The sequence below is a fragment of the Channa argus genome, chromosome 21 (assembly GCF_033026475.1).
Source record: "Channa argus isolate prfri chromosome 21, Channa argus male v1.0, whole genome shotgun sequence".
Lineage (NCBI taxonomy): Eukaryota > Metazoa > Chordata > Actinopteri > Anabantiformes > Channidae > Channa > Channa argus.
In genome coordinates this window covers 18,892,354-18,902,205 of record NC_090217.1, presented here as the reverse complement: position 1 = coordinate 18,902,205, position 9,852 = coordinate 18,892,354, and the positions used below count along the sequence as shown (strand labels likewise).

The 9,852-nt window shown below is 45.7% G+C and overlaps 9 non-coding genes across 9 annotated transcripts; 3 read left to right on the top strand and 6 right to left on the bottom strand.

Moving 5' to 3' along the window:
* Nucleotides 1–322: 322 nt before the first annotated feature.
* trnas-uga (transfer RNA serine (anticodon UGA)) lies at nucleotides 323–404 on the bottom strand. The gene has a single exon. It is a non-coding gene; the product is annotated as a tRNA-Ser (tRNA).
* A 533-nt stretch (nucleotides 405–937) lies between these two features.
* On the top strand, nucleotides 938–1,009 carry trnae-cuc (transfer RNA glutamic acid (anticodon CUC)). Its single transcript has one exon. It is a non-coding gene; the product is annotated as a tRNA-Glu (tRNA).
* A 476-nt stretch (nucleotides 1,010–1,485) lies between these two features.
* On the bottom strand, nucleotides 1,486–1,567 carry trnas-cga (transfer RNA serine (anticodon CGA)). The gene has a single exon. It is a non-coding gene; the product is annotated as a tRNA-Ser (tRNA).
* Nucleotides 1,568–2,713: 1,146 nt separating this feature from the next.
* trnas-uga (transfer RNA serine (anticodon UGA)) lies at nucleotides 2,714–2,795 on the bottom strand. The gene has a single exon. It is a non-coding gene; the product is annotated as a tRNA-Ser (tRNA).
* A 2,593-nt stretch (nucleotides 2,796–5,388) lies between these two features.
* trnas-uga (transfer RNA serine (anticodon UGA)) lies at nucleotides 5,389–5,470 on the bottom strand. The gene has a single exon. It is a non-coding gene; the product is annotated as a tRNA-Ser (tRNA).
* A 2,593-nt stretch (nucleotides 5,471–8,063) lies between these two features.
* trnas-uga (transfer RNA serine (anticodon UGA)) lies at nucleotides 8,064–8,145 on the bottom strand. Its single transcript has one exon. It is a non-coding gene; the product is annotated as a tRNA-Ser (tRNA).
* Nucleotides 8,146–8,679: 534 nt separating this feature from the next.
* Nucleotides 8,680–8,751, top strand: trnae-uuc (transfer RNA glutamic acid (anticodon UUC)). Its single transcript has one exon. It is a non-coding gene; the product is annotated as a tRNA-Glu (tRNA).
* A 484-nt stretch (nucleotides 8,752–9,235) lies between these two features.
* Nucleotides 9,236–9,317, bottom strand: trnas-cga (transfer RNA serine (anticodon CGA)). Its single transcript has one exon. It is a non-coding gene; the product is annotated as a tRNA-Ser (tRNA).
* Nucleotides 9,318–9,436: 119 nt separating this feature from the next.
* trnae-cuc (transfer RNA glutamic acid (anticodon CUC)) lies at nucleotides 9,437–9,508 on the top strand. Its single transcript has one exon. It is a non-coding gene; the product is annotated as a tRNA-Glu (tRNA).
* The last annotated feature ends 344 nt before the right edge of the window (nucleotides 9,509–9,852 follow it).

The following is a 9,852-nucleotide window of genomic DNA, read 5'->3' as shown; positions in this document are numbered from 1 at the left end:
ATGTGAACTCTTGGCCGAAAGAATGCGCCAAGTTTTTAACATGGCATCAGTCAAAAGAGACTGCGACATAAGGAGCAGGTCAACCGCTCGTTTGGATCACAACAGGAGCCAAAATTGTCATCAATTTATATTTACTTAGCTGTTGCACAGAAAACTCAAATAATACGAGATCAATAATCACAGGCCTTGCTGCTAAAGTACATCAGGAACATTATTGGTTTTTGCCGCTTAATTCAGCTCAGGTGCATTGGAAATGTCTGCACGTGTTATCTCCCTGGAGAAACCCATTATCACTGGAACACTGGGAAGAAAGGGAGGCATACGTAGCTGACAGGATTCGAACCTGCGCGGGGAAACCCCAATGGATTTCAAGTCCATCGCCTTGACCACTCGGTCACAACTACTCAAAGATTGGAGGTGGGCTGCTTTCCTGGGATGACTGAACTTTGACAGCGTAAATCACACATCGGCCACAATGTCAGGGAGCGTCAAGGAAGCTCCACATTAGAAATCTTGACGTAAACAGAGGGTAGACTTATTTACAGAACATGGGTCGAAACAAAAGGAGCTGTCAACCATTTTTTTTTCATTTACAGGAGGCGCAATAATTATTAGGAATTATTACTAAAGTTGCTGTTGCACTGAAAATGGAATTCAAATGAGATAACGGACTTGTTTTATAGAGAGGCCAATGAATTTGACAACAATATTTAACCTTTCAAAAGTGCAATCGTTGTATTATACATTTTGTGAATACCAAAGTTGGACCTGAGACCCCCTATACTGTAGCGGCTAGGAGTCTCGCTCAGGGAATGCTGACCGGCAGCAAGCCTCTGCTGCTTTCCAATGCGAAATAACGAGGTGTAACGACCAAATTTGTGGGAGCCTGACTACTGGGTTATATAGTTTTCATTCTCGCTCCTTCCCGTCTTGACTCTCCCTGATGGTCTAGTGGCTAGGATTCGGCGCTCTCACCGCCGCGGCCCGGGTTCGATTCCCGGTCAGGGAATTAGATCACATTGATGCTCTCCAATAACAATCTCCTGCAACTGTTTCCTTGTGCTTTTAGATCTCCATCACATCATTCCACACTTTGACACACTTCAGTTGGGCTGATAAGTACAAATTCTATATGAACTGAAGATGAATAAATACACCTCTCTCAATGTTGAAAGATGTATAGAAGGGGGGCCCGCTTTTGTTGCTCCCCATCACATTTTAAAGAACAACGTACAGTTGCCAATGTAGCAGCTGGTATAAAAACGGAGGATCCCAACTTGCATACAGACCCGGCTGATGGATTGACAGTTTTGAGGGGTTTTGCTGTAATTCATTGACTAAACCTCCAAGTCATGGGAAATGATTTAGAAGGCCTACATGGACAATGCATTGGCTAGGAATTCAGGAGCGTTGGGAATGTCTGCATGCGTTATCTCCCTGGAGAAACCCATTATCACTGGAACACTGGGCCAAAAGGGAGGGATACGTAGCTGGCAGGATTCGAACCTGCGCGGGGAAACCCCAATGGATTTCGAGTCCATCGCCTTGACCACTCGGCCACAACTACTCAAAGACTCAAGCCGGGCTGCTTTCCAATTCGAAATAACGAGGTGTAACGACCAAACTTGTGGGAGCCTGACTACTGGGTTATATTGTTTTCATTCTCGTTCTTTCTCCTCTTGACTCTCCCTGATGGTCTAGTGGCTAGGATTCGGCGCTCTCACCGCCGCGGCCAGGATTCGATTCCCGGTCAGGGAAGTTGCTCATTTTGATGCTCTCCAAAAACAATCTCCTGCAACTGTTTCCTCGTTCTTTTAGATTTCCTTGACATCATTCCTCACTTTGACACGCTTCAGTTGGGCTGATGAGTACAAATTCTATATGTGCTGAACATGAATAAATACACCTCTCTCCATTTTGAAACATGTGTGGAAGGGGGGCCACTTTTGTTGCTCTGTAATTCACTGGCTAAACCTCCAAGTCATGGGAAATGATTTAGACGGCCTACTTGGACAATGCATTGCCTAGGAATCCCACAGAGGGGTCGTGGGCTATGCAAGCAGCTCTGCACCCATATATACCCCCGACACTTTGAAGCTACGTCTTCAAATGTCAGCTCCTTCCAGAGACATTACTGCATTTACCGGCGTCCTCGTGGCTTGGAGTGTTTACATTTCTCCCACATCTGAATCCACAAAGCCATATTGTTATTGTTCATCCCCAAACTCTGCCATTTGACCCCATACTTTCAGACCATGCGCTACGTGAATGCCTGTGTGTAACACCTCCCCTTAGGAAGCAAATCCCACCTTCCACTTGAACAATGGGAAAAAAGGGTCAAAGTTAAGGCTTACGTAGTAACAGGATGTGAACCTGCGCTGGTGAACTCTTGGCCTCTAGAAAGCACGCGCCAATTTTTTACATGGCATCAGTCAAAAGAGACTGCGACATAAGGAGCAGGTCAACCGCTCGTTTGGATCACAACAGGAGCCAAAATTGTCATCAATCTATATTTACTTAGCTGTTGCACAGAAAACTCAAATAATACGAGATCAATAGTCACAGGCCTTGCTGCTAAAGTCCATCAGGAACATTATTTGTTTTTGCCGCTTAATTCAGCTCAGGTGCGTTGGAAATATCTGCACGTGTTATCTCCCTGGAGAAACCCATTATCACTGGAACACTGGGAAGAAAGGGCCAAAAGGGAGGCGTACGTAGCTGACAGGATTCGAACCTGCGCGGGGAAACCCCAATGGATTTCAAGTCCATCGCCTTGACCACTCGGCCACAACTACTCAAAGATTTGAGATGGGTTGCTTTCCTGGGATGACTGAACTTTGACAGCGCAAATCACACATCGGCCACAATGTCAGGGAGCGTCAAGGAAGCTCCACATTAGAAATCTTGACCTAAACAGAGGGTAGACTTATTTAGAGAACATGGGTCGAAACAAAAGGAGCTGTCAACCATTTTTTTTTCATTTACAGGAGGCGCAATAATTATTAGGAATTATTACTAAAGTTGCTGTTGCAGTGAAAATGGAATTCAAATGAGATAACGGACTTGTTTTATAGAGAGGCCAATGAATTTGACAACAATATTTAACCTTTCAAAAGTGCAATCGTTGTATTATACATTTTGTGAATACCAAAGTTGGACCTGAGACCCCCTATACTGTAGCGGCTAGGTGTCTCGCTCAGGGAATGCTGACCGGCAGCAAGCCTCTGCTGCTTTCAAATGCGAAATAACGAGGTGTAACGACCAAATTTGTGGGAGCCTGACTACTGGGTTATATAGTTTTCATTCTCGTTCTTTCTCCTCTTGACTCTCCCTGATGGTCTAGTGGCTAGGATTCGGCGCTCTCACCGCCGCGGCCAGGATTCGATTCCCGGTCAGGGAAGTTGCTCATTTTTTATGCTCTCCAATAACAATCTCCTGCAACTGTTTCCTCGTTCTTTTAGATTTCCTTGACATCATTCCTCACTTTGACACGCTTCAGTTGGGCTGATGAGTACAAATTCTATATGTGCTGAACATGAATAAATACACCTTTCTCCATTTTGAAACATGTGTGGAAGGGGGGCCACTTTTGTTGCTCTGTAATTCACTGGCTAAACCTCCAAGTCATGGGAAATGATTTAGACGGCCTACTTGGACAATGCATTGCCTAGGAATCTTACAGAGGGGTCGTGGGCTATGCAAGCAGCTCTGCACCCATATATACCCCCGACACTTTGAAGGTACGTCTTCAAATGTCAGCTCCTTCCAGAGACATTACTGCATTTACCGGCTTCCTCGTGGCTTGGAGTGTTTACATTTCTCCCACATCTGAATCCACAAAGCCATATTGTTATTGTTCATCCCCAAACTCTGCCATTTGACCCCATACTTTCAGACCATGCGCTACGTGAATGCCTGTGTGTAACACCTCCCCTTAGGAAGCAAATCCCACCTTCCACTTGAACAATGGGAAAAAAGGGTCAAAGTTAAGGCTTACGTAGTAACAGGATGTGAACCTGCGCTGGTAATCTCCAGTGCACGTCGAGTCTATGGGGTTGAGCACGGGGACCAAACTGCATCCAACGGGAACATAGGATGCTGTCCCGGAACAGTTGGACGTTGACATATGAAGCCTCTAAGCAGGGATGACGTCAAGCACCTGACTACTGGGTTATATTGTTTTCATTCTCGTTCTTTCTCCTCTTGACTCTCCCTGATGGTCTAGTGGCTAGGATTCGGCGCTCTCACCGCCGCGGCCGGGGTTCGATTCCCCGTCAGAGAATTTGCTCATTTTGATGCCCTCCAATAACAATCTCCTGCAACTGTTTCCTCGTTCTTTTAGATTTCCTTGACATCATTCCTCACTTTGACACGCTTCAGTTGGGCTGATGAGTACAAATTCTATATGTACTGAACATGAATAAATTCACCTCTCTCAATTTTGAAACATGTGTGGAAGGGGGGCCACTTTTGTTGCTCTGTAATTCACTGGCTAAACCTCCAAGTCATGGGAAATGATTTAGACGGCCTACTTGGACAATGCATTGCCTAGGAATCCCACAGAGGGGTCGTGGGCTATGCAAGCAGCTCTGCACCCATATATACCCCCGACACTTTGAAGCTACGTCTTCAAATGTCAGCTCCTTCCAGAGACATTACTGCATTTACCGGCGTCCTCGTGGCTTGGAGTGTTTACATTTCTCCCACATCTGAATCCACAAAGCCATATTGTTATTGTTCATCCCCAAACTCTGCCATTTGACCCCATACTTTCAGACCATGCGCTACGTGAATGCCTGTGTGTAACACCTCCCCTTAGGAAGCAAATCCCACCTTCCACTTGAACAATGGGAAAAAAGGGTCAAAGTTAAGGCTTACGTAGTAACAGGATGTGAACCTGCGCTGGTAATCTCCAGTGCACGTCGAGTCTATGGGGTTGAGCACGGGGACCAAACTGCATCCAACGGGAACATAGGATGCTGTCCCGGAACAGTTGGACGTTGACATATGAAGCCTCTAAGCGGGGATGACGTCAAGCACCGTCAAAGACAGTCCACATGTGAACTCTTGGCCGAAAGAATGCGCCAAGTTTTTTACATGGCATCAGTCAAAAGAGACTGCGACATAAGGAGCAGGTCAACCGCTCGTTTGGATCACAACAGGAGCCAAAATTGTCATCAATCTATATTTACTTAGCTGTTGCACAGAAAACTCAAATAATACGAGATCAATAGTCACAGGCCTTGCTGCTAAAGTCCATCAGGAACATTATTTGTTTTTGCCGCTTAATTCAGCTCAGGTGCGTTGGAAATGTCTGCACGTGTTATCTCCCTGGAGAAACCCATTATCACTGGAACACTGGGAAGAAAGGGCCAAAAGGAAGGCGTACGTAGCTGACAGGATTCGAACCTGCGCGGGGAAACCCCAATGGATTTCAAGTCCATCGCCTTGACCACTCGGCCACAACTACTCAAAGATTGGAGGTGGGCTTCTTTCCTGGGATGACTGAACTTTGACAGCGTAAATCACACATCGGCCACAATGTCAGGGATCGTCAAGGAAGCTCCACATTAGAAATCTTGACCTAAACAGAGGGTAGACTTATTTACAGAACATGGGTCGAAACAAAAGGAGCTGTCAACCATTTTTTTTTCATTTACAGGAGGCGCAATAATTATTAGGAATTATTACTAAAGTTGCTGTTGCAGTGAAAATGGAATTCAAATGAGATAACGGACTTGTTTTATAGAGAGGCCAATGAATTTGACAACAATATTTAACCTTTCAAAAGTGCAATCGTTGTATTATACATTTTGTGAATACCAAAGTTGGACCTGAGACCCCCTATACTGTAGCGGCTAGGTGTCTCGCTCAGGGAATGCTGACCGGCAGCAAGCCTCTGCTGCTTTCAAATGCGAAATAACGAGGTGTAACGACCAAATTTGTGGGAGCCTGACTACTGGGTTATATAGTTTTCATTCTCGTTCTTTCTCCTCTTGACTCTCCCTGATGGTCTAGTGGCTAGGATTCGGCGCTCTCACCGCCGCGGCCAGGATTCGATTCCCGGTCAGGGAAGTTGCTCATTTTTTATGCTCTCCAATAACAATCTCCTGCAACTGTTTCCTCGTTCTTTTAGATTTCCTTGACATCATTCCTCACTTTGACACGCTTCAGTTGGGCTGATGAGTACAAATTCTATATGTGCTGAACATGAATAAATACACCTTTCTCCATTTTGAAACATGTGTGGAAGGGGGGCCACTTTTGTTGCTCTGTAATTCACTGGCTAAACCTCCAAGTCATGGGAAATGATTTAGACGGCCTACTTGGACAATGCATTGCCTAGGAATCTTACAGAGGGGTCGTGGGCTATGCAAGCAGCTCTGCACCCATATATACCCCCGACACTTTGAAGGTACGTCTTCAAATGTCAGCTCCTTCCAGAGACATTACTGCATTTACCGGCTTCCTCGTGGCTTGGAGTGTTTACATTTCTCCCACATCTGAATCCACAAAGCCATATTGTTATTGTTCATCCCCAAACTCTGCCATTTGACCCCATACTTTCAGACCATGCGCTACGTGAATGCCTGTGTGTAACACCTCCCCTTAGGAAGCAAATCCCACCTTCCACTTGAACAATGGGAAAAAAGGGTCAAAGTTAAGGCTTACGTAGTAACAGGATGTGAACCTGCGCTGGTAATCTCCAGTGCACGTCGAGTCTATGGGGTTGAGCACGGGGACCAAACTGCATCCAACGGGAACATAGGATGCTGTCCCGGAACAGTTGGACGTTGACATATGAAGCCTCTAAGCAGGGATGACGTCAAGCACCTGACTACTGGGTTATATTGTTTTCATTCTCGTTCTTTCTCCTCTTGACTCTCCCTGATGGTCTAGTGGCTAGGATTCGGCGCTCTCACCGCCGCGGCCGGGGTTCGATTCCCCGTCAGAGAATTTGCTCATTTTGATGCCCTCCAATAACAATCTCCTGCAACTGTTTCCTCGTTCTTTTAGATTTCCTTGACATCATTCCTCACTTTGACACGCTTCAGTTGGGCTGATGAGTACAAATTCTATATGTACTGAACATGAATAAATTCACCTCTCTCAATTTTGAAACATGTGTGGAAGGGGGGCCACTTTTGTTGCTCTGTAATTCACTGGCTAAACCTCCAAGTCATGGGAAATGATTTAGACGGCCTACTTGGACAATGCATTGCCTAGGAATCCCACAGAGGGGTCGTGGGCTATGCAAGCAGCTCTGCACCCATATATACCCCCGACACTTTGAAGCTACGTCTTCAAATGTCAGCTCCTTCCAGAGACATTACTGCATTTACCGGCGTCCTCGTGGCTTGGAGTGTTTACATTTCTCCCACATCTGAATCCACAAAGCCATATTGTTATTGTTCATCCCCAAACTCTGCCATTTGACCCCATACTTTCAGACCATGCGCTACGTGAATGCCTGTGTGTAACACCTCCCCTTAGGAAGCAAATCCCACCTTCCACTTGAACAATGGGAAAAAAGGGTCAAAGTTAAGGCTTACGTAGTAACAGGATGTGAACCTGCGCTGGTAATCTCCAGTGCACGTCGAGTCTATGGGGTTGAGCACGGGGACCAAACTGCATCCAACGGGAACATAGGATGCTGTCCCGGAACAGTTGGACGTTGACATATGAAGCCTCTAAGCGGGGATGACGTCAAGCACCGTCAAAGACAGTCCACATGTGAACTCTTGGCCGAAAGAATGCGCCAAGTTTTTTACATGGCATCAGTCAAAAGAGACTGCGACATAAGGAGCAGGTCAACCGCTCGTTTGGATCACAACAGGAGCCAAAATTGTCATCAATCTATATTTACTTAGCTGTTGCACAGAAAACTCAAATAATACGAGATCAATAGTCACAGGCCTTGCTGCTAAAGTCCATCAGGAACATTATTTGTTTTTGCCGCTTAATTCAGCTCAGGTGCGTTGGAAATGTCTGCACGTGTTATCTCCCTGGAGAAACCCATTATCACTGGAACACTGGGAAGAAAGGGCCAAAAGGAAGGCGTACATAGCTGACAGGATTCGAACCTGCGCGGGGAAACCCCAATGGATTTCAAGTCCATCGCCTTGACCACTCGGCCACAACTACTCAAAGATTGGAGGTGGGCTTCTTTCCTGGGATGACTGAACTTTGACAGCGTAAATCACACATCGGCCACAATGTCAGGGATCGTCAAGGAAGCTCCACATTAGAAATCTTGACCTAAACAGAGGGTAGACTTATTTACAGAACATGGGTCGAAACAAAAGGAGCTGTCAACCATTTTTTTTTTCATTTACAGGAAGCGCAATAATTATTAGGAATTATTACTAAAGTTGCTGTTGCACTGAAAATGGAATTCAAATGAGATAACGGACTTGTTTTATAGAGAGGCCAATGAATTTGACAACAATATTTAACCTTTCAAAAGTGCAATCGTTGTATTATACATCTTGTGAATACCAAAGTTGGACCTGAGACCCCCTATACTGTAGCGGCTAGGAGTCTCGCTCAGGGAATGCTGACCGGCAGCAAGCCTCTGCTGCTTTCCAATGCGAAATAACGAGGTGTAACGACCAAATTTGTGGGAGCCTGACTACTGGGTTATATAGTTTTCATTCTCGCTCCTTCCCGTCTTGACTCTCCCTGATGGTCTAGTGGCTAGGATTCGGCGCTTTCACCGCCGCGGCCCGGGTTCGATTCCCGGTCAGGGAATTAGATCACATTGATGCTCTCCAATAACAATCTCCTGCAACTGTTTCCTTGTGCTTTTAGATCTCCATCACATCATTCCACACTTTGACACACTTCAGTTTGGCTGATAAGTACAAATTCTATATGAACTGAAGATGAATAAATACACCTCTCTCAATGTTGAAAGATGTATAGAAGGGGGCCCGCTTTTGTTGCTCCCCATCACATTTTAAAGAACAACGTACAGTTGCCAATGTAGCAGCTGGTATAAAAACGGAGGATCCCAACTTGCATACAGACCCGGCTGATGGATTGACAGTTTTGAGGGGTTTTGCTGTAATTCATTGACTAAACCTCCAAGTCATGGGAAATGATTTAGAAGGCCTACTTGGACAATGCATTGGCTAGGAATTCAGGAGCGTTGGGAATGTCTGCATGCGTTATATCCCTGGAGAAAGCCATTATCACTGGAACACTGGGAAGAAAGGGCCAAAAGGGAGGGATACGTAGCTGGCAGGATTCCAACATGCGCGGGGAAACCCCAATGGATTTCGAGTCCATCGCCTTGACCACTCGGCCACAACTACTCAAAGACTCAAGCCGGGCTGCTTTCCAATGCGAAATAACGAGGTGTAACGACCAAACTTGTGGGAGCCTGACTACTGGGTTATATTGTTTTCATTCTCGTTGTTTCTTCTCTTGACTCTCCCTGATGGTCTAGTGGCTAGGATTCGGCGCTCTCACCGCCGCGGCCCGGGTTCGATTCTCGGTCAGGGAATTAGATCACATTGATGCTCTCCAATAACAATCTCCTGCAACTGTTTCCTTGTGCTTTTAGATCTCCATCACATCATTCCACACTTTGACACATTTCAGTTGGGCTGATAAGTACAAATTCTATATGAACTGAAGATGAATAAATACACCTCTCTCAATGTTGAAAGATGTATAGAAGGGGGCCCGCTTTTGTTGCTCCCCATCACATTTTAAAGAACAATGTACAGTTGCCAATGTAGCAGCTGGTATAAAAACGGAGGATCCCAACTTGCATACAGACCCGGCTGATGGATTGACAGTTTTGAGGGGTTTTGCTGTAATTCATTGACTAAACCTCCAAGTCAT